This window comes from Parasteatoda tepidariorum, chromosome 4, assembly GCF_982258835.1.
Source record: "Parasteatoda tepidariorum strain Cologne lab strain chromosome 4, Ptep-v5.0, whole genome shotgun sequence".
Lineage (NCBI taxonomy): Eukaryota > Metazoa > Arthropoda > Arachnida > Araneae > Theridiidae > Parasteatoda > Parasteatoda tepidariorum.
Genome location: NC_141758.1, coordinates 119,380,871 through 119,405,726, shown reverse-complemented (window position 1 = coordinate 119,405,726; position 24,856 = coordinate 119,380,871). Strand labels below are relative to the sequence as shown.

Here is a 24,856-nt window from a genome sequence, read left to right as displayed (position 1 = left end):
CTAACGAAATGGCCATATTTAAGCAAAAGAAAATATTTGGTGAGCTAATAATTTTCTACAATATGCTAACATTTTGGAGACAAAGTTCAAACTTTTGGTTTTTAGATTATGAATCAACCGAAACCTCAGTTTCACTACTTTTTGACGAGTGTCATAACGATGCTCCAAAATTTGTTAACGTTTGAATCAAAATTCTAGTTTGAAGTAAAATAATCAGAAATTCGATAACTTGATTTGGTCATTTTTTTAACGTTCGAAAAAACAGAAAGTTTTGATAAATTAACGATAGCCTATAATGATCTAACCTTGTGAGGGTAACGTTGAAATTATCATTGTCATCACTGTATACATTAGACTCTTCTTTATCAAAATCACTGTAAACTTTAGGAAATAATTTTCGATATTGTGTTCGAGTTTATACTACAAATATAGATGTATACTACAAATATAGACCAACAGATACTAAACACTTACTTTTCAAACTTAATTTCAAGGAGATAACTCAATTAAACGGTATTTTGGCTCAAATGATGCTCCTCAAATAAATTATTCCAGTAAATTATTTATTTATCACATTTAATTCAAAAAAAATCTTGGATTCAGTAGCATAACTTACTTTAAACATTTAAACTTTTAGAACACCAAAAGCAATCGTTGCCCTGAGAACATAAAATGAACTAAAGCAAGTCATTTGAACTTACGTAAAAAATAAGTATTGTTTATGCGAACCTAGAAAAAAGGTAGCAATTTTTAACATTCATTTTCATTCCTTATTTTAGAATTGCTTTTTGGCGAGTTTTTTCTTTTTGTTGCTGTACGCATAAATATTTGATGCTGAATTTAACTAAAACTCATATTGTATAAATTGTTAATAGGAGTTATTAAATGTGTTTATTCATCAAGTTATTCATTTTGCTTCAATCCTACGTTTAAATTTCGACTACGAGAATCCTTCTAAGAGACGTTTTTAGGTAGTTGTTTCGTAGACGTCTCCTAAGGTCCACCGCATATTTTAGCCATATTACGTCTATAATAGTTATCCATCAGACGTCTGTGCCATTTTAGGTTATACATTTATAAGTTATTTGAAAATAACTAGTAGTAAAAATTCTTTAAATATTGTTTCAACAATAATTTGTTGTTGTTGCTGAGCTAACGAAAATAGCAAGTGAGTTAAGCTAATTCCTTCGTTAGATTACTGATTCAGTTTTAACAGTTATAATAGTATTTAAATGTAAGGAATATCTATGAAAAATTAGGAAAAAATAACCACAACGATATTTTTGTTGCAATAGGTTGTCTATCGCAGGTTAAATTTTTCTACTATAAACCAGCGTTTGGAGGTAAAATTTAATCTTTTAGTTATCGTTAAAAAAGTAAAGCTAGTTTCAGTCATAATCTATTTTTTTTGGCATGTTGAAAATCATTTCACACAACAGTCTGATGATTGGAGACAAAATTATAACTTGTCAAAAATTCTGCAGATCTTACTTTGGCTACAATTTTAGTTTGAACAATGAGCTAACGAAAATATTTTTGTGAGAGAAAGGCAGCTAACGATTAATATGGGTTACGCTTTGTTTCGGATTTTGTAAATGTAAAAACAATTCATACCACATTTTTTTTTGTTGAAGCTTGCTACCTACAATGGATAAAATTATGCATTTAGACAATAAGTCTCGCTGATTCAGGGTATAGAGGGCTTTTCCTCCCAAAAGGGTGACCTTGGCTCAAATTCCACAGGTGGCTGATCGTTAAGAATTCTACTCCTGACTTTTACTGACGACTGTGGTGACGTAAAATATCCTTGTTGGTAGATGGGTTCGAACTCCCTTGTACTTAGCTCCCTTGTACTTTTCATGTTTCGCATTTCTTGTATTCTACTCCATAAGAAAAATCCTTCACGAAGGCTAGTTTATGTCAATACTCTTGATCAAAGAGTTCCCCCTGTCTTCTGGGATGTTCTCAAAGTTACAAGGCTAGGCAGTTGGACAGTGGTAGACATTAACTCAAAAATAGATCGGCTGTCTGATGCCGGTTATAAAACAAAAGGAATCGGTAAACGCATTGAGAAAAGTTCAAAATTATGCTTTCCTGGAGAAAACTTACTTTAAACTTCTTGCTAAAGCTTTTTTTTTTATGGGTGCGCTGACGAAAACTTTTGGCGGATCAATGTATGAGATTACATGACTTAGTTTGAAACAAAATCAGATTTAAAAAATAAGCTTAATCAGCTATAAAAGCTGTTATGGTTTCAAAAATGCATGTAAGCAGGTTAGAAGCAAGCATTTCTGCTATAGACAAAATTGTTCTTGGCTGAGGGGGGATGGAGGTTAATGGTTAGTTATTTCGTAGACCAATGGCACGATAGTGGCAATTTAGTCAGCATTCAACACAGATCGCCTTTTCCGCAGACGATCGAATGGAAATCGACCTGAATCTGTATGGGTTTCATGAAGCAGCCCAAACACCGTTTTTCCCAAAGATAGTTCAGTTCCTGACCCACTGAGACATCGGGACTCTTTTCTTATTGTGGTAAAAAAAATTAAGCTAGCTGGCTGATAAAAAGTTTTAAGGGCTGTTATAACTTACGATGTTCTCATATAATCTAGGCCTTTGTGGTCAAATGTTAAACTTCACTTCAAAAAGTTGCAGAATTTTTAAAACTTAACAAAATGCTGTTTTGCAGTAATTATTTGGTATAAGATTATATATATATATATATATATATATATATATATATATATATATATATATATATATATATATATATATATATATATATATATATATATATTGCTAATGATATAGAACTACAGCCTTAAATTTAGTAGTAAAATTCAACCTTTTGAAGTTTGATGTCAAAAACTTATTTAAATTTATTTAAGCTATATTTTCCCCCTTTTTGGTGCTTAGCATACGAAACTTTTTCCTGGCATAACGTTTAACTAACTATCTAAAATTCGATGGAAAAATCTACAGATTATCTAGAACTTAAAATATCGTCTGCACAAATTACCTTGTTTGAACTCACTCCTGGAAAACATTTAGTTTGCGTCTTTGAACATTAAAATCCGATAAATGGATGAAAAGTTATTCAGAGTGGTTCGATTTTTTTGCACCACGTACTTGATATTTATAATTTTATAAAAACTTAAATTATTCACATATTTTTAAAATCCAAGTTCAATTAAAATTTAAACTTCTACAGCTTGAAGACATGCAAGTATCTATTAAATCTTCATACAACTTGCAGTGGGTAAAATAGTGATTGCTTCTGTCACATTATCTGTTATAACATAATATTTTAACATGTATTATTGCGAACTGCAGCATTAGATATCATTAAGTATTATATTATAAAAAAAAAAAATTTGTAGTTTTTACTGAACAGCAATCAATAAATTTAATTTAAATACAAGGCACAATACGTTTATACACACAGGTTTATTTATTCATTTATTTATAACAGTTGTTGAATCGCCAACCCAAGACTGCTAATGTTCAACTCCGTAGCCTTGTCATTTTGAACCCAATCCAGACGACAAGGGCACTCCTGGATCAAGTATTGGGAGAAATTTGTCTTCCTGGGTGACTAATTTGATGGAACTAACCCGCATTTGCGTTATTAAGAGAAGAGAATCACGAAAACCCTCCACGGTTAATCTGACTGCAAGGGGACCCTAACCCATGATCCTACCACCTCTGATAATATTTTACGTCAGCACATACGTCGATGCAAGAAGGATGCGGAATTAATATCGACCAGCAATCGGGATTTCACCTCATTGAATCACCTCATTGGAAGGCAAACGCTCTATGCCCTGAACTATCACGGCTCCACACACATTGGTTTAGAAAAATAAGATAAAAATAAAATTAAAACTATCCAATAAAAGTCAGCTTTTTTTTAAATAAAAGACAGCTTCCTAAAGAAAATCCGCTTGGACTTTTTTAGAAAAGGCCAACTTTTATAGCTACCCTACTAACTAATGCTTAAAATGGACAAGCATTTCGAAAACACTATTTGTGGTGGAAGAAAAGGTTTACTGCCTTTGGGTTTAACATTTGATGGCAAAATTCAAATTTGTCATTTTAAGAACAAAATCTTTAACAGTTTGCTCTTGTTATGTTATTTACTAATGAAGTATAACTGCCTATTTTGGTTCATTTTTTAATCATTAAATAAAACAGCGATTGTAAAAAATATTGTGATATTCATCCAAAAAAAAAAAGAATTAAGCTTTCTTATGAAATTTTTTTTAAAAAATATTGAAGCGCTCAACGCTGTTGTTTAAATTGTATTGCAAAGAAAATTTCGAAAAAATCAAAATAGCGATTAAAATAACAGCTAGTGTTTTTACTATTTTTCTAAATTTATACAATGTGCAAAATAAAGAGTGGACATCCTGAATAACGTATGATCTAATGATCTGATATTTTTTTCTGGATTCTTAGGACTGAATCTTAATAGTTTATGTCTTAACCTATAAAATTTAATTATCGGAAGATAATTCAGGCTAAAAAATAATATCTGATAAATATTTATTATTTTATTAAGTAATAACCGAAAAAAACTTGATTTCTGAGGTATAAAAAAAACCTTACATAATTTTAAAGTATCTAATTTTAAATAATAATTAAAACTAATTTGATAACTTTAATTTTTCAAATTTCAATACAAAAATCGAACAAAATCGTTCGAATAGTTTTTGAGAAATCAAATTTTGAATATACGATTCAAGATATAACATTAAGAAAAAGAGATTTTGAAGAGTATTTCGGTGACTAAATGTAAAACCAATATGAAAGTTTGATGATGCGTTTCTTGCTAAACTTTCTAGAAAAATAACAGCGATAAAGCTGGAAATCTAATAAGTTATGAATGAAGCAAAAATAAATTCTTCTTAGCCTAATTAACAGGGCCATTGGCATGTAATAAACACTAAATTACTTAATATTTTCACAAGAAATTTCAATGCATAGAACGAAAAATTTGAAATTTCAACATTAGTTGCTGTTATCATTAAGATAATTTCAACAGCAAAATAATGAACAACGACACTATTTAATTGCATTTATTTTTGATTTACCAATGCCCATATTTAAAATTGATTTGTCATAAAGGCTTGATGGAGTGCAATTTTTGAACCTAATCCAAACATTAAAATCCCAACATGCATGGACTAATTCCAAGGATAAATAAAAATATTTTCAGAAGAGATTGCAATTAACATCAAATTATTTTAAAAATTATGTAATAGTATTTTTAATTTCAAAAAATACTTATATTTGTATTATATTAAATTTTCAAACACAATTTTAATAAATCTATTTTAACAAAAAATTAAGAAAATTTTTTTTCAAATCTACTAAACCAAAGGTTTTTTCAGTACGAAGTTTTTTTCATATTTTTTCAACTTAATAGTAAAAAATTAACAAAAATTATAACACTTTTAACTGAATATGGCATACGCAATTGCAAAAAAAATTTTTTAATGTTGTATTAATATTTTAAGAAACGTATAGTTGTAGCAAATTTTAACATATCTGACGGATGTAAACAAATCGGGTAAGACTCAATGCATTTATATAAATGTTTCGAAAAAGACTACGTAATCATTCTTACTTTTCAGGATAAAATAAAAATCCAAATTTTTTCTTTTTTAAATGTTCAAACTGTAACGATATTAACTACATGCATCTTTAAACATACATCTCACATCTGTTTTTATTTTCCAGAAAAGAATGGGGTCTTAAATTGTTTGATGGCTTTAAAATAGTTGTCAAACAATAGACGTCTCCTTAGTATTTATTATAAGGATTCCCCATCTTGGCTCTCTGTGGATGTATTTTTTCTTTGTTCTCACCAATTTACAAAGGGGAGTCGTGGTGGCTCTGGGGATAAAGTGTTGGGTTCGAACCCTAGCGATGGCTGATCAATACGAATTTCGCATCCGTCTCGCACCGATCACAGTGCCGAAGTAAAATATGATCAGTGGTAGATGGATCATGGATTAGACCCTTGCCGACAGTCTAACCGTGGGAGGTTTTCGTGCTTTCCTCTCTATGAAACGAAAATGTGGGTTAGTTAAATCAAAAAATACTTCACGAAGGCAAATTTCTCCCAATACTTGATCCAGGAATTCCCTTGTTTTCTGAATTGGGTTCAAAATGACAAGGCTATGGAGTTGAACATTAGTAGTCGTAAATCCCTAAAATTGGGTCGAATGTCCAACGACGGTTATAAAATAAAATTTACAAAGGGGTAGGAGTTAAATCAATTCTACAGATTCGGAAAAAGTTTTTTCAAAGAGATTTTCACAACTGATTAAATATTAGTTAATTAAGCATATCCCTTGATGTTTGATGGGCATTGGACAGGGGGACAATTAATGACCAGCGTGTAAAAATACGTACTTTTTACTTTCGTTAAAAGTAAGAAAATTGCCATGTATGCATAAAAGCGAAAAATTTTCTTGATGGTATTTTTCCACTCTGAATAAAAAAAGCTCTTTTTAAGTTAAGGAAAATGAAAAAGATAGTGTACATCAAAATTCATCCTTATTGGAATCAAAGTTTTAGAAAATATGTTCTAAAATCTGCTGTTTTGAGCGGAAAAAAGCAAAAGGAACCGGTAGCAACGTTACTAAGGGTTTTAAATAGAAGTATAAATAGTATTACTCTAACTAGAATTGTTTTTGAATCTTAATTGAGAAGTTAAAATTGAATTTATGATGGTTCAGATCTTAAAATTTATAGAACATGAGAATGAAATTCTTACCTGAATTATGGAGTATCACATTATCGGAAAAGAAGGCCGCAACTTGTTCTGTAAAAATTGCAAACAAAATAATGTATAAATATGGTCATAGGCATTTCAAACCATAAAATTCAATAAAAAAATTCATTAAAAAATTAATGATACTTATATTTTACAAAATGTAAGTGTGCACGGTGCAAAAGATCATAAGAGCAGGGAAAAACGAGACAGTAACTTATAGTTTGTCTATTTAAAGAACTCCCCATAGGACAAAGTCTAAAACCGTCTACTGTTATGGAAATCAGAAAACAGCAGAAATAATTAATCACAAGAGGGTACTTTTATTAACGTCAATGTTTCCTCAAATTTGGTGATAAGCACTACCGGTATTATGGTAATTGGTGTAGTTTTAATAGGTAGCAAAAATACTAATGGTACAGTGTATTTTATTAGTCAATTTGGTACCTATTAAAACTGCATTAATTCTGCGCAGTTTTGTAATAGATATTGTTTTCATAGATTTGTATTACTAATGTGAATTATTTTTATACCCTCCAAAGGCTCAATTTTAAGAACTGATTGGATGGAAATTATAAGTAAATCAATCAAGCAATTTATTTCTCATTATTATTCGTAAGTAAATTATACTTTTACAAGCTTTTAACTAATGTACTTTATTATACATACATATACCTATAAATTAATTATATGTTTTGTACACAAATAATCATCTCATTTTCAAGAAAGTTGAATCTTAGTGAAAATAAATTTTAATTTAGAAAATTTTATGTTTGATTGTCTGCATTTTTAGCATTTTAAGATAGCAGTGTAAAAAAAATCTTAGTAAAATTTAATGAAATTTGTTAAAAAATTCACTGAAAATTTGAAAAAAGTTCAGAGGGAATGCATTATCTCCGATTCTATAACATAATTTAATAATATATATTAATTAGTCAATTGTTAGCATTAATTAGTTAGCTCTTGAGTTCACCCTTTTGAGCTGTTAAGACCGACACTCATTAGAACAAAAGTTATGCAGAGTTATCTCACTTTCTCTCTCTTTTTTTTAAGTGGTCCATGTGAGCTGCTAAATTTGAATGAAATCAGAGTGGGATGTTATTCATGCAAATTCATTGTTTCTACAGCAAAATTTATTCTTTTAGTTGCATTTGTTTTTGCTATTATTGTATGAAAGGTTAATACTTTACGAACTTGATATCAAAACAGTTTAAAAAGATGGTACAATCGTGTCGATTTATTTATTTTTACAAATGATTTTTTTTAAATAATTAATTTTTTTTTGTTGTTTTTTTTTGGTAATTTAGTATATTTAATGTCGCATTCATCATGATGCATTTTTTTTGGATCTTGGTCCAATAGATGCGACTTTTTATATAGTAATTTTGCCAAACGTATTTAATTTTTTTTGCTTTAATATTTATTTTCAGCGGGATTCTTCAGAAAAAAACAGAGCCAGAATGTTAATTTTTGTAGAGATGATTTATAGAATACCTACTTCTCTTATTTACTAAGGGAACATGATATATACTTATTAGTAAATTATATGAATAATTGATAAATTAAGTTATTAATTAATATCATAAATTAATATTCAATTTTATTAATCAATTGACAGAATAATTGATAAATCTATTTTATTAATATGAAGAGATTGAGTCGAAGAAAAATAGAACTATAGTCATGAATATTAATAAAATTCGTTAAATCTGAAACAAGTCTTATAGTTGGAGGTTTTAAGGCAATTGTTTCGCTTTCAAATTTCGAACTTCTCCAGACTAAACTTTCAAACTTACTCGAGTGGAAATGGGAATTTAGTTAATTTTTATATCTGAATGACAAAACTACCCATCGAATTTTTGGGGGCTATTTCTATATCATGACGCCCGGTGGCTGAGTGGGGACACAGATCCTTGGTTCGATCCTTGGGCCGGGCAAGGTTGACTCAGCCTTTCATCCCTTCAGTAGGATCGATAAATGAGTACCAAGCATGCTTGGGAACTAAACACTGGGGGTTTCGTGCTCGGCTGACCCCCTAACCGGAACATCTGCTCCTGCACTCCAGAGCCCAAGCTCAAGAAAACTGAGATGGGCACAGTAGGCCTTGGCCCTCTATGGGCTGTCGCACCACTGAGTTCAGTTATTTCTATATCATCAGTCCAGAATCTTATTTTCAATCAAGATTAATAATAATGTTCTTTGTAGTCTTGGAAGAAAAGGAAATGTCTTTTAGCTGTCACCGACGTTTGTGATGCTGTAGTGTGTCTACCAATACATAAACACAATTCTAGTTCACTATTATATAAGATATGCTAACTCGCTTCAAAGTTGGGGTACCTTTTCATAGATGAATTGTCGATATGACTCTCCCCACAATGCAATTGATATTAAACAACCTTGCAAATTTTATTTTTAAAGTTTAATAAAATTTATTTTAACTTTTTTTTTTACTTAAAGTCTCATGTATTTCGTTTTTGAAGATTAAGTTATAAATAATATTGTGCTCATTTTGTAGCTCACTCGAGAATAAAAAAATTTTTTTGTGGCATCTGAATTTTTTTTTTTACTACTAGTTATATTTCTATAATGAATTTTGTTAGGTCTGAATGTGAAAAAAACTGTAAGCAAAAATTAATTATTCACGCATCTGCCTTGTAAAATTGTTTTTGTGAATGACCTAAAAAAAAATAATCCTAAAATAAAATTTTCCTTAAAGCCTGCGCAATTTTAACAAATTTTTATATTAACTATAAAAAATTTAATAATCAAGCAAAGAAAAAATATTTAGTTTCAAAAGATTAATGCTCATATTGTTCTCGTACAATGACAATGAAATAAACAAAAATGCATGAGTAAAAAAAATCTGTTGTAGGTAGGTTTATTTGTATTGTAGATAATTTATAAGGGAGCAATATATATAAATGGATATTGTTAAAATATTATAAGTCGTCATAACTTCAAAACAATACAAAATTGGTCCTGTATTGCAAGCCTGTAATAATCCTATGTATTTCTATATAATGTGGTCTCGAAACGGCTTCTGATATTGAACTGAGATTGATGTGTATAAGTTTTGTAATAATAGATCCTAGAATGGCTTATATTCTGAACAAATATTTATTTCTATATAAAACCCTTATAGGCTTACAATATAGGGCCAATAATGAAGTGTCTAAATTTTGCAGTATTGGTTCTCGAACGATTTTAACATTGAACCAATATTAATTTCTATATAGGAACCTTGTAGGTTTAGGATATATTGGAGTGTCTATATTTAATATTGGTCCTAAAACTTTCAATAATGGAACAATATTTTTTTCTATGTAGGACCCTTATAAGCTTACAAAATTGATAAACATCTGGATGTCTGTTTACAATATTGAGATGTCCAGATTTTTTAATTTAAGTACTAGAATAGTTTTCAGTAATGGACCAATATTGACTTGAACGTAGGACCCTTATAGACTTATAATGTTGAGTGAGTAGTGGGGTGTCTATATATATATATATATATATATATATATATATATATATATATATATATATATATATATATATATATATATATATATATATATATATATATATATATATATATATATATATATATATATATATATATATATATATATATATATATATATATATATATATATATATATATATATATATATATATATATATATATGGGTTCTAGATTGAAGTGAATCTTGTTCCAGTATTGAAAGCCATTCTAGGACCAATATTGAAAAATCTAGATCTCAATGGACCCTTGGTGCATGTTCTTATAAGAACCTTAGGCCACCTCTTAGGCCACCATTCTTAGGTTACCTCTGCCATGTAAAAGAAAAAGGGACAAAAAAAATTCAAGTTGAGATATGTTTGGCATCTTTCTATTATAAGCTACATATCGGAAATAAATGTTTTTCAAAAATGAAATTTGTTTTATCAGTTTTAGAAAAATCTATTTTAGCGTTTATAGCATTAGCAATAGAGAGAAAACAGTTGCGAAGCCACTTCTTATTGAAATCAGTAACGAAGCACTTGCATTGTTTTTCATATTGCACGACAAAACTGGAGCCAAAGTAAAATTGTTGCTTGGGTATTGTTTTTGGTTATTATTTTTTATTGGCGAGGTAGCTAACCAAAGATTTTGGTGCGATAATGGTTTTTTTTTTTTATTATTATTTTTTTATACAAAAAACTGGCGCTTTCGGTAAAATTTAAATATTGCAGTTTGAGAAAAATTACATGAACTTGAAATTCTTTACATAACTTTACATAAACTTCAAACTTTAACTTTAACTTTACATAAACTTCAAAAACTTTACATAAAAACTTTACATAAACTTCAGATAAATTAGATTTTGGTTTGGGTGAACGAGAGGACAAAATTTTTTAATGGGCTAACAATTTGCTAAAATGGGAGACAAAGTTTTAACTGGTGTTTTTTGATCGGAATTGAGATAAAATTCGTTAGGAGGCAAACTTTAAGCTTGCGGTTTCTGGGAAAAAGAATCGCAATATTTTGTCAAGGCCATATTGTAAGAGAAGTTTAAGTTAAACGAAACGTTTTAGTGGGGTAAGGATTGCCTACTATGGATTTTGCTTAAAAGCAAAATTCAAGCCTCGGGTTTTTTTAAGTTAAAAACTTGTATTGGCCATTAATCACTTTAATTTACAAGTGGGTTTCCCGAAAAAGCTTAAATTTCAAGGCAAAAAAAATAAACTTTCAGTTTGTAGATCAAAAATCGTCGCTTTGAAACTAAACCGTGGTAACTCAAAAAAGCAAGTTTTTCAGGAGAGTGATTTCAAACTTTCCGCCCTAATACTAATCGCGGGAATGCGATGACGATTTATCTGCTCTCTAAAGTAACTTTATGGAACTATAAAGATAACAGGTTGTTTTTCTAAAAGGGTGACTTTTTTTACACAAAATGACCCAAAAATCTCATTTTTCGACTTTTTTGAGTTACAACGGTTTAGTTTCAAAGCGACGAAATGATCTAAAACGTTTCTTCGTAAATACTATAATAGACTAAAAATATTTTTCGGGGGGTAATGGTTTGCTTTACGATTTTCTATAATGGACTTGCTATGACTTTGATGACTTTGGAGAAGCTAATGATAATTTGTTTGGTAGTATAACGATTTACAATGAGTACGCTAACGGCAAAATTACTTTTGCCTTTAGCTAACGAAATGTTAGAGGGCGGAGGAGATCTAAATGCTTCTTACAATGCGTTAAATTTTAAGACAAAATTCAATTTTATATTTGCTCACTTTACAGTTTAGGCTAAATTTGCTTTTTACCGAAAATAGTTTGGAGGGATAACGGTTTCCTACAATAATCTCAAATTTCAGGCAGACAATTGTGTTGGAGAAATGGCTTAGGGTGTTTCAGATAATAACTTAACTATATCTTAATTTGAGCCGTGGTAGTTCAGGGGATAGAGCCTTCAAATGAGGTGAACTGGGTTTGATTCCCAGCGAAGGCCAGTCGATACGGATTCCGCACCTGCCTCGCACCGATCGCAGTGCTAACGTAAAATATCCTCAGTGGTAGACCGATCATGGGTTAGAGTCTCCTTGCCATCAGGCTACCGTGAAAAGTTTTCAAAAAGTCCTTCTGGAAGGCAAATTTCTCCCAATACGTTACGCAGGAGTTCCCTTGTCTTCTGGATTAGGTTCAAATTTACAAGGTTATGGAGTTGAACATTAGCAGTCGTAAACCCAAAAAAGTGGATCGGCTGTTCAACGACCGTTATAAAATTATAAAATATTTCTTAATTTGATAACTGTTTTTGGATGGAAGGCTTAACATTTATCTACAAGAAATTAATGTTAAATTGCAAAATTCAAACTATTTTTTTTAACCCAGTTAGGACCTCTTTTTGCTGTAGTTTTTTAAATTTTTGATCGACGGCTTAGTGGAAAGTTTGACGAAATAACACAAAATAGTAATTTCTCACAATAAGCTAAGAGTTATGAAGAATTTTGGTTCAAAAATTAGCTTAATCAATCATAAACTGCTTTGGCTAAAAAACACTTTTGGGTAGGTTAAAATAAAACATTCCTGCAACAATAGAACAGTGGCTCATAGATATCTAAGATATACAATTTCATGACCAATGCAATGATGTTCAGCATTTAATTTACTTTCTGGGCAAGTTGGCACAAATTAATTTGGAGTTGGTGTGCTTCGAGTAAACATCTAAGCCAATCCATCCCAACATTATCGCAGTGAGACTTTTTTTTAAATCTTTTTGTTTTAAAGAGAAATTTTTTTAAGTTGGTTGGCTAATGAAAGTTTTTGATGCCAAACAAAGGCTTACGATATACTGTTAGGGTCTAACTGAGTTGTTAAATTTGAATCTTTAAAAATCGTGAATTTTTACTTAAGGGGTCACAGTACCTTTGCAACAATTTTTTAAAATAAAGGTATAATCATTCATTTTGAGGATGCTTTACATGCTCATTTAAGTTATAATCAAAAATTTATCTTCAAAAAGTAATTAAACTGTTGGATTTTTTTTAAATTTTAAAAAAAGTTGAAAAAATTCTAAATTTTTAAATCCCTAAGGCTTTTTTATTTTAACATATTTTCAAAAAAAGTTTTTTTCATAGTGCTTGCAATATTTATCTTAATAATTTTGTGCATTCATTTGTTGATATTTCAATTAGAATATTTTTTATGGATTATTTTGTAAAAAAGTAGAAAAAAAAGTGTAAAAATTCCTATTAGGTATATATAACATGCCGTAAAAATTTTAATACCACATAAAATGCTTATTCCATGCACAGTTTAAATAAGTGTATTATACTCAAGATAAAAAAGTTTACTTCAAAGCTTTATCTTAAATAGAAAAAATTCCTTAAGGATTTAATTAAGATTAAGACACAAAATTATCATCTATGCGAAAAAGCACTTTAAAGTCAGACTGCATAGCAAGTTTCTGTATTAGAACAATTTAAAATCATTCATAACTTTTTTAAAAACGTAGATAGAGAGATGAATTTTTTTCTGTACATTTGAAATACTTTGTAGTTTTATTATAATCAATAAAAAAATTTTTTGTATTTTCGTCATTTTTTGGGTACTGTGACCCCTAACAAGAAACTGCTTTCGTCATTATTTTCAGTTGGGTCAGTGTTTTTTTTTAACTATTTATAGGTGGAGTGGGTAACAAAGTTTTGGTTGACAAATGTCTGCTAATTATTTCCTACAATGTGCTAAATTTTGAAGTCCGATTTCTTTTTTATTTTATATCATAACCGTCGTTAAACAGCCGTTCAGTTTACGGCAACCAATGTTCAACTCCATAGCCTTGTAATTTTGAGCACAATCCAGAAGACAAGGGAACTATTGGATCAAGTATTGGAAGAAATTCACCTTCATGGATGACTTTTTAATGGAACAAACTCTCATTTGCGTTACGTGGAGAGAAAAACCATGAAGACCTCCCACGGTTAGCCTGGCGACAAAGGGGACTCTAACCCATGATCTGTCTATCACTGAGGATATTTTAAGTCAGCACTGTGGACGGTGCGAGGCGGGTGTGGAATTCAAATTAACCAGTCTTCACCGGGATTCGAACCCAGTTCACCTTATAGGGGGGGGGGCGAGTGCTCAATCTCCTGAGCCACCACGGCTCAAGTCCAACTTCTTGTTCAATTCCATAGACAGCAAGTAGCTAAACTTGTTAAACAAACTTGTGAAATAAAAATATTTAGCGTTCGGGACGCAAAGATAAATAACACAAATGCCATTAGAAGGTATTAAGTGGGACAGGCAACACCCGTTAGCAGTACTACCTTGAACAATGATTAACAAAGTTAAGAAAGGGAGATTTTTTATTTATTTATTATAAATAATTTTAGTTTATGAATATGTTTCACCTACTGTCACAGTAACACTTTGTGAAATGTTAACAATTTACTCTTTTATTTAAATCTTATCTTTCAATTTTTTAATCCTTTATTTCTTTTTTATTTATAGAATTTATTTCACACGAAATTTCCCTAGTGATTTTCTTAAATTAGGGTTTTGTCTTCTCGATTTAAATGCAAATAATTTTTTTAAATATCCTGTTTGGCAAAACTTCACTTTTCTTATTATAAAGAATATTAACTTTCTGTTCTCTCCTCTTCGCTGGTCATCACGGTTATTATACTTCCTGTGGGGAGAGATGCCCCTCTATACCCGCCGTTATTTTTTCTTCATTTATTCTTTCATGGGGGCTTAATCAATTTGATTCGTCTGATTTTCAAACTCTTCGCTCTTTAAATTTAGTAGTCTCTCGCTTCTTTGGATCAATACCAATTAACGAATTTTTTTGAAAGATTTAACACTTTAGGTCCGAATCGAGAGAAATTTTTTTTACATCCTTTTTCTTTGCTTTTAAGTTTAATAAAATCCTCGAATCGTACATTTCTGTTAATTGAATATCTACTTTTTAAAACTTTAATTTTCTTTAACATTAAAGACCTTTTCAAATTTAAGCATTCCTTCTGCATTTATCTTAATGATCATCATTTAAATTTGTCTTTTTTCTTGTATCTTATTCTGATGCACGACGCTTTATGTTAAATTCTCTTGTCCCCCATTTCTAATTCAAGGCTTTTTTTTTATTAAAATTGTGTCAAAAGATACGTTTTACTGGTAAAATTGTGAATTTGTTCTAAATACATGTTGTGCTAAACTAAAAGAATGTGGGAATACACCATTTTATTTGTGTTCATTTTTGTGATGGTTTTTCATTTTTTTTATTTCTGTATGCGGGGAGTAATTTGGTTGTTGATTGGTTGTTATTTTGAGTAATGTTATTGATTTGAGTACAGGTTTTACTTCACTTTGGAAACATCTCACCTTGTAAAATACTAAGCTTGTGTCTGGCTGTAGCACGTCATTGTCTTATTTATTTATGATCATGATTAATTTTAGTTTTCACCTTATTTCAAATTTGGTGATACCAGTTTATCCAAACCTCACACTTTGTGACCTATTGGGTTATCCAACGACATCATTGCACCACTTTTATTTAATGATCACGTTCATCGTCATCATAAATGGCTCGACAGCCCAAGGCGGGTCTTGGCCTTCTGAAGAAGTTTTTTTCCATGCTAAGCTTTTTCCTGCAACCGAATTTCCAGTCCTTAGTTTTTAAGACCAAAAGGTCTTTTTTTAAGCCATCTATCCATTTCAAATTCGGCCTGCCTTTTTTTCGTGAACCAACAGGTCTGGCATTGAAGTTTCTATTTTTGGTACGATTTTCATCCATTTTGAAATAGTGGCCATTTTATTCGTCGCTTAATAAAGTCAGTAATATCAGGCTCATTATATGAGTGATAAGGCTCTAGATTTGTCCTTCTAAGGTACACATCATTTTTTTTTTAAATTCCTCCAAAAATACTTCTCAAGACCTTTCTCTCAAAGGTACCCAACATAACCTCCTTTGTACAAGATAGGGTCCAGGTTTCAGAAGCATATGTTAAAATTTACCTTAAAAGAGATTTATATCATAAAACTATCGTTTTTCTATGAATTACATTTTTTAAATTTATTTTCGAATTCCATTAAAACAACTATTGGCATATTGTTATATGATCACGTTCCCCTTAATTTAATTAATCTTGATCCTATTTCCGGCCTTAATTCGTTTGTGTGTTACATACTTATAAAACTCACTATTGCCTATTTTTAACTCAATGACTATATCCAAATGCAAGTACAAATTCCAAGATATAAATATTATTACAGTATCAAAAAAAATATGTAAAAAGGAAATCGGTGTTCAATCTAAGTCAAATGGTCAAACTTGAGTCATTTCTTTTCACTGCAAATTTTATTTCAGTTGATTTTTAGGAATAAAATGAAGTTCATTCAAAGATTTTCCCACTAAAGTAAAAATTAAAATTTGTGGGTTTTTTGACAAAAAATTAGTTTAATTGTTTTTGGCATTATTTTTTAACGGGTAATGCTAACAAAACAATTTCGATGGGTATTAGATTTCCTACAATTTGTTTGATTTTGAACCTTTGTCACTATCAACGATAACTTTTTTTAAGGGTAGTGCAATTATTTCCTACAATGGACAAATGCTTGGAAACAAATTAAAACTTGTGGTTTCTAGGTTAATATTAACATGCGCCAGCCAATTTTGTTTTTAATTAATTAGAACTTTTGGGTGTGTTATTGATTTCCCACGATGGGTAAACATTTGAAGAAGGCTAATGTACGTTCAAACTTTTATTTCTTAGTAAAATATTAGCTAAGATATGGCTTTGCATGCCTCTTTTGGTAGGTTACCTGAATTAGCAAAACGTCTACTGAAAAATAACATTTTGAGGTCAAATTCGATATTGTGGTTACTAGCTCAAAAATTAATTAAAACTTGTTTTGGCTATTTTCATGAAGTCCGGTTTGCAGTTCATACAATAGGTCAAACCAATTTTGGCCAAAAACTACATTTGAGCAAGTGATTTAACAATGCGAATATTTTGATTCCAGGAATTCTGGGAACTGCAAAGGGTTACGTTTAAAGAAAAAATTCAAATTTGAAGATTTAAGGACAATGTATTTAGAGTGTATTTTGCCCTGCTATGATGTTTTGGTGAATGGACTAACAAAAATTCAATTCAGACTAGAATTTACTAATATTTTTCTACAATGGGTTACCGATTGGAGATATAACTGAGCCTGTTTTTATGTTAAAATGTAGTTATAACCTATCAATCCAAAAACTTTTTGAAAATGGGTTAATCTTATGGTGGTGACTTTCTCCTACGAAGGACTTAACCAGGCATTGTAAATCGCAAAATTCATATTTGTGATTTCTTTTGTCAAAAAAGAGCCGACACTTGTTTATTAAAGCAATATATAACTTGTAAACTTTCCTCCATTTTTTCTGAAATTAGCTGTAACTTGTTTAGGACATTTTGTTTTATAAAAATGGGCAAATAAAAATTTCTGATGGACTAAGGAGGGCTAGCAATTTCCTACATTCATTGCTGTCAGTTAAAACATATTTCATAACTTCGGTTGTGTTCATGAAAATTTATGTTTTTTTTAGTAATTAGTATACGCTTTTCAGTAATTTAATGCGAGGTTTTTGAAATATTAATTCGATTATCTTTAAATAATTTAGATATAAAATTTCATAGATTATATCACTCCAGAAAATGACATAAAGAAACTGTGTTATACAGCATTAAAGAGTATTGAAGCAATAGTTTCATAGAAAATGTGTGTTGCAATTTGCAACACGCAAAAATTTGAATGAAACAAGGGAAAATATCTTACCAGAACTAGGTCGCTCTACATTATACAATTTACACACTAACTTCCCTTCCAAAAATTTAAGGGTCACAACTTTTCCTGCAAAAATTACAAAGAAAACAGTAAGCAATGTTTAAATAAGCCTTTCAAATCACAAAATTAAATTTAAAAAAATTATATTCAAAACACTTTTAATAAAAACAACAAATATATGCATGGTGCAAAAGAAAGAGAAACAAGTGAGTAACATAGAAGAGGTGGCTTAAGTTTTTAATGCATTCTTATAACACTTGCTTGATTATTTCATAAAGATGTATATTGAACAATAAAAATGAATTCAAAATTATTATGCAAAAGAATTGGTTTATCCTTCCCTCACAATGCATGCATGTGATTTACCATTAAACAGATATAGACAAGCTGACTTACAGGATTGGGAGGATTTTCTTTTTATGTAAATTTCCAGCTGTCTCTTGTTTATTAAATCAAAAACTCGCTGTAACCGAGGAAAATTTTTAGATAGCTCACGATTTTTTTCGATGGGTTAATGGAGGATTCCCAAAAGGTGCCCCGTCAATGGATCGACGTCTACAGATGTCCGTGAAAAGAAGTACCAACACTTAGAACTTTTAATTTTATTTTTAATTTTTAAAACCTATAATTATATTTAGGTAGAATGCGCAAAAAAAAACGGACCACCCTGAATAACTTTAGATTGAATAATTTTTACGTTCTAGGACTCGATCTTAATGGCTTTAAATTAAACAAAATATCGTTTTTAAAAAGTTAATATATTTTTCATTAAATTTAAATAAAATTATAAATAATAAAAAAATATTTAGATAATAAAAAAATATTTAGATGGTCATAGGTCAATGAATTATTACTATTTTGTAATTTAACGTTTCGTTTTATGAGGGAGGGAAAAGGCAACATAAGCATAAAATCGAACGTAATAATTGATCATGAAAAGGTCATATGTATTCTTTTTAATGTTTACAGTTTTTTTTAAAATAATTTTTAAAAAAAAATTTCCTTTTAACTATAAAAGTGATATTTTTTAATTCTGAAATATAACTTCTTCTATGAAATAAAAGAACTTTTGTTAAAAAGACAATCCTCACAAACAGTATACATGTGGATTTTTTAATACCACCCACGTGAATACAGCTTGTGTGTTTATCAGCAGCCATATTCCGCCCTCTTAGACTCAACACGAACTCTTAGAACTAATTAAGTGATGATCATATTGTTCATTTAATGTTTTAACAGTTGACAGTACCTTCTGCAAATTTTTTGCGAGGTCGCTCTGCATGAAATTCAATTCAAAATTTATCACGAAGAGAAATTCTACTTGAGATTACTTATGAAACTTTCCTACGGCATTCAAACATGTTTTGATTTTTCAGTACCATCTTCAACTTTGATACATTTTTTTCTCTTCTCTGAAATATTAGTTATGTTAATGTTGTATACTATTTTGCTTACAGTTCAAGAAGAATTATAGTAAAAATATGTAAAGGGTAATCGTATGCGTAATAATCTGCATGCGAAATTGCTTGCTAATTAATTTTGAAAGGTGTTCTGTAATTACCACTCTTAATATATATTTTGAAATCTTTGCAACAGTGCAGTAAAAAAAATAACGAATTAGTGCTCGCAAATAAATAGTTTAGTGAAGAAAGAATTAAAATGCGCTATCCAAGTCCAGGGAATCACTTTAAAAAGGAAACTGAGGTTAAAAACATCTAAACCAGTTTGATTGCCAAAGAAAGTGGAGAGGAGTTGAAACGTGATTCTTGTGAATATTTCCAACTTTTATCGGACAATCAAACTGGTTTTGTTGTTCTTATTTTTCTGTCTTCGCAAGAAATTTGAAACAGGTTGATGATGCATTTCTTTATTCTCCAAATATTAAATTATCTCCCAATTAAGAGTAATTTGCATCTCCCAATTCATTAAGTTATTTTGTTTTTGCTTCTGACAAAGCTTCTAAAAAGGCCTAAACTAAAGGTGGTGAGCACAAGCACCCAGTATATGATTTTTTTTTAACAATTTATTTCAGATTTCTGGTTTTTAAGTTCATATTCAGTCTCTGTTGTAATCGGAAATTCTGTCAGAGGACAGAAAAGCGTCATCTATGATTTTGAACTCACTTGTCAAATACCTCGTGTTACGTGATTTCAAGGCTTTTAAAATATTTCCTGTTTAATTGCTGTATACTGAAACTGTTAATTAATTTCACTTTATTGCTTAATATCTATTTATAGAGTTACAAGGCCTCCTAAAATGTTTATATTAAAAGACACTGAAAAGCTAAGACATTTAATTATATATGCAAAAATATCCCACTTTTTACACTAATAGAGAGGTTATGGAATATTTTATTTTGTTGAACTTGTTTTAATTTAGTTTTGAGTGAAGTTAACCTGCAAATAGGCAAATGGAAATTCTTTCGTTATAGTGTATTATAATCAACAAACCTTGTTTGGTTAAATAATAAATTCCAGTGAAAGTTACGTCTTTGTGAAAGTGTCAGTGATGCCAGTGAAAGTTAAAATCTTTCACTGGCATGAATAAATAAAATTAAAGTAATAAAATGTAGAAACCAAATCTTTTACTGGAAAAGCTATTCATTTAAAATTGTAAAAATTACTAATAGAATTTATATGGAGCTCAAAAATTCTGATTGTATCATTTTTAAAAATAATTTCTTCTTCAAAAAGTAGACGGGGGGGGGGGAGGTGAAAATCCTTTTGCACTAAGGATGATGCTTTTAAGCAGGGCGTCTTTTGGGAGATCTTAAGAGAGTTAGAATCTCCAATAAGTTATTAAAAATAAACTGTTGCATGACTGGTGCTTAAAATTAAAAAATTGCAATGCATAAAACAGTTAAGAAAGAAAAATATGGATGGAACTTTCTACTCGTACTTACAGTTTTTATCTTTCAAAAGCTACAATTCCTCGTATTCAACTTCAAGAAAGGGAGTCAGGCAATGTTTTAATCTGGCATATGAGTCAGGCCTTCACTTCTCTGTGGGATCCTTAAAAGTTGAAATATAATAAATTAGTTTTCTCTGATTACAGGAAAAGTGAACATAAACTAAAGAGAAAATGTGAAGTGAATATTTGAATCTATTAATTCAAAGGGCCAAAAACGGGATGATACTGAAAATTACATTATTTATCGCGTTACTTGTATACAGATGGGTTTATTTGTATACTTTTCCTAGAAAGTGTAATGTTTCTTCCTAATGATAGTGCTCTGTAAGAAATCTTAATTCTAAGTTGGTTTGATAAAATTTATAGTCTGAAATAATTTTTATCTTTTAGATTTTAAACATTTGTTTTGGTCCCGGCATTTGAATAGTTATAGACGAGGGCTATTCCAAATTTTTATTTTGTCTCAAGTTCTAGCAGTTCATACAAACTTTCGATTGGACATATTGAAAACTACAAATTTGAAATTTGTCTACAAACGTTAAATTGTTTAAGAAAAGCACTCAACAAGAATTGCATTAATTCACCGGCCAATAAAAAGAGTTAATGCCACCAAGATCTCCGCACTTGACAAACCATTATTTCTATCTATGGCGTTATGTGATAGACAGGGTGCATGTTGTTGTTCATTTACGTCGCATTAGAGCTGTACAATGGGCTATCGGCAACGGTCTGGGAAACATCCCTGAGGATCATCCGTAGACATGCCATCACAATTTTGATCCTCTGAAGAGGGGATGGCACCCCCACTTCGGTTGCCCAACGACCTGCACGCGAAGTCGAGCACTTTACGGTTGAACAGTTTAACGAGGACCAATACCGCACACCCTCGGTCCCTACGCTGACTGCTCCAAGTGGTCACCCACCCGCACACTGACCGTAGCCAGAGATGCTTGACTTCGGTGATCTGCTTGGAACCGTGTCTTAACGATCAGTCAACAGCGGGACACAGGGTGCATGTGCTTCTTATGTCCAAAACAATTGAACTCAAAAAACGCATTTCTAATGTGCTTGCTTCGTCAACTGTACAAATGCTTCAAAATGTGTGGCGTGAAATGGATTACATCTTACATGTTGTCCGTGTAACCAAGGCAAACCAAAATCTGTGGCATGTATACAAAATTTTGAAGTTCCTTTTACATTCTGTTAAAATTTTATCGATAAATTCTTTTTCGTCAAATAGTTACAGCCGTTTGTAATGACTAGATTCATTTAGAACTACCCTGCTCTTTTAAAAACCCTACAATTGCTGAATCATAATGAACCAGAACTAGTTGTGTATCACAAAATATGGATGACGTCAATGCCATGTCTCTTCACAAAGACCAATACAACATGTCCTGTAAAATGCAAGGAAAGAATAGGATTCCAAATAAAATTATATTTCTAAAGACACATTTAAAGAATCACTGCTAATTTACTCAATGGATATAAGTATTATTTAATTGTTAAAAAAAATATATGATTATATGAAGCACTTACACTCCCATACCTCTGACTAACAAAATTGGCCCACTCAGAAAAACAAGTTTTAGTTAATTTATGGCATAAAATAAGAGGTATTAAAATTTCTCTTCGAAGGTTAGCCCGTAGTAGAAAATCGTTTACCTAAAGAAATATTTTTGTTAGCCTAACCACCAAAAAAGATCAAATCTAACTTTTAAGTTAGAGAGTTTGAAATTTGAATTCAAACTTTAGTCTACCGAATTAATTTTTCAGCGCAAGTTAGTCCTAATAAATAATGTTAACCCATCAAACTGAACAAAATTAGAACTAATTCAAGTTTTACACACTCTTTGACCTTGAAACCAATGAAATTTTTTTACACACATAACCCACAGTATAAAATTGTCGGTATGAAATTTTCATGAAATCACATTTCTTTTAGAAATCTTATTGAGTTGTAAAGTGCCTGGATGCTAACTTTCAAACAAGAAGGCAAAAATTTATATTGCTCTACCAAACGTTAGTTCAGTAAGCATTTTTGTTAGTTGAACACAAAGAAATTAAGGCTAAAACAATTTATAAATCATATAATAAAACAAACAAAAAACTAATTTCTGATCTAAATGCCACAAGTTTGATATTTCTTTTAAAAGTTCAAGCATTATAAACGTTAGTACAATGTTAGCCCATCAAAATTTTTGGTATAAAATTATCGATTTCTAGGCCATTATATGAAATCAGTTGCCCAATAAAAACTTTTGTTAAATCATCCATCAACGAAGAGTTGGGCCAAATAAAGCCTTAGCTTACTTTTGATTTAGAAAAATTCGTTTTTACTCCAAATGAGAACGCCGAAGTCGAGAGAATTTTTTTGTAGTCCACCCTCCAAAAAAAGTCATGACTGAATCAAGTTTTAGTTAGTTTATGACCTAGAAACTGCAAGTTTGACATTCGCTTTTATATGTTATCTCATAAAAGGAAATTGTAGGCCAAATCGAAATTTTTTTTCTCAAATCCATTTATCGAAAAATATGGCCTTAGTCTTAGTTAAGTATAAACAAGTTTGAATTTTATCATAAAACGTAAGTTCATTTTAGCAAATCGCTAGCCTAGATAAGTTTTGTTTGCAAACATTACCAAAAATTTTTTTTGGATAAAACAAAAGTTCTTGGTTATTTTTGACCAAGAATTTAAATTTCACTACCCAGGTAGCAAAAGGATATTGTCTAACATTAGAAAGGTGCAATATAATACTGCCGTGCTAGACTCCTGAATCCCATCTTCTAATATTAGCTAATATTATATAAGATTAGATAATATTCAATCTAACATTTGAGCGTTTAAAATTCTCATCTATTTCATTAATTTTGATCCAGCACCACTTTTTGTGAAAGGACATCCCGTATTATTAATAAATAAAATTATTTTATTAAAGCAAATAATAAATTAAATATTACTCAAAATGTCACTTTAAGCCAATTCAATTTTATGCCAGAAAATGCAGGAAAATATTAGTGTTAACTGGACAAACTTTTTCAACTTTTAAGTTCACGATTATTTAAGTCGTCATATTATTCGTTTTCGACCGCTAGAATGAATCACTTCATTTTCAAAGGTATTGACAATTTAGTAAACTTTTTAAATTTTAATGATAGTTACATAAAATATTAAAGTAATATCGTAGGTAGTGTTTTTTTCCTTAGTTAAAAATCAGCTAGAAAAGTAATATAAAGCACTTCAAATCATGAAGTGCTAGAGAGGATGATTTTGTAGAAACATTCAGTATACTTAATAATCTTGACCACTTAATCGTAACATTTAAGAATTAATTTAATGATCATGTATTTAATATCTAATAAAGTTAATAAATATTATGATTGTGTTCATTATTGACAATGAACAGTTTTCGTGTACTAGTTGAATTTTCTGTCAAAACGTATTGTCTAACTATAAACAGGTAGTATTGTAATTAGTTCAGAATATGAATATGCTCGTTTACTTGGTTATTCGTATTTGATAAAATTTGTTTGGAGCAATGACGAAGAAGAAAAATAATTTTCTGTAAGCAAGTTTGGCATGATAAAATAATTATTAATGAATCTGCTTCTTTTATGTTAAAACCATTACATTTTAGGATTGATGTTTGAAATTTTATTTATAAGATAAACACTATTGTTACTTTATTAAAACTTATTGCTTAAAATATTGTAAAATAATGAGTTAAAGATCTTTATTTTCATTTCTAGAATATAGACTAATTTGCATGTTTGTGATACATCATTATTTATATTAATTTGTAAAAGACAGCAACTTATTAAAATATAAGCGACAATATGGTCTAATCAATGTGT

At 30.1% G+C, this 24,856-nt stretch overlaps 1 pseudogene across 1 annotated transcript in view; it reads right to left on the bottom strand.

Annotated features, from left to right (window-relative positions):
- Positions 1-24,856, bottom strand: part of LOC147812647 (beta-ureidopropionase-like) — a 117,791-nt pseudogene that overhangs the window by 47,505 nt on the left and 45,430 nt on the right. The window contains exons 13-15 of the transcript XR_015433340.1: positions 20,995-21,103; positions 18,084-18,158; positions 6,785-6,832 (exon numbers count right to left, since the gene is read on the bottom strand). The product of XR_015433340.1 is annotated as a beta-ureidopropionase-like (transcript). The remainder of the gene's footprint in view (positions 1-6,784; positions 6,833-18,083; positions 18,159-20,994; positions 21,104-24,856) is intronic.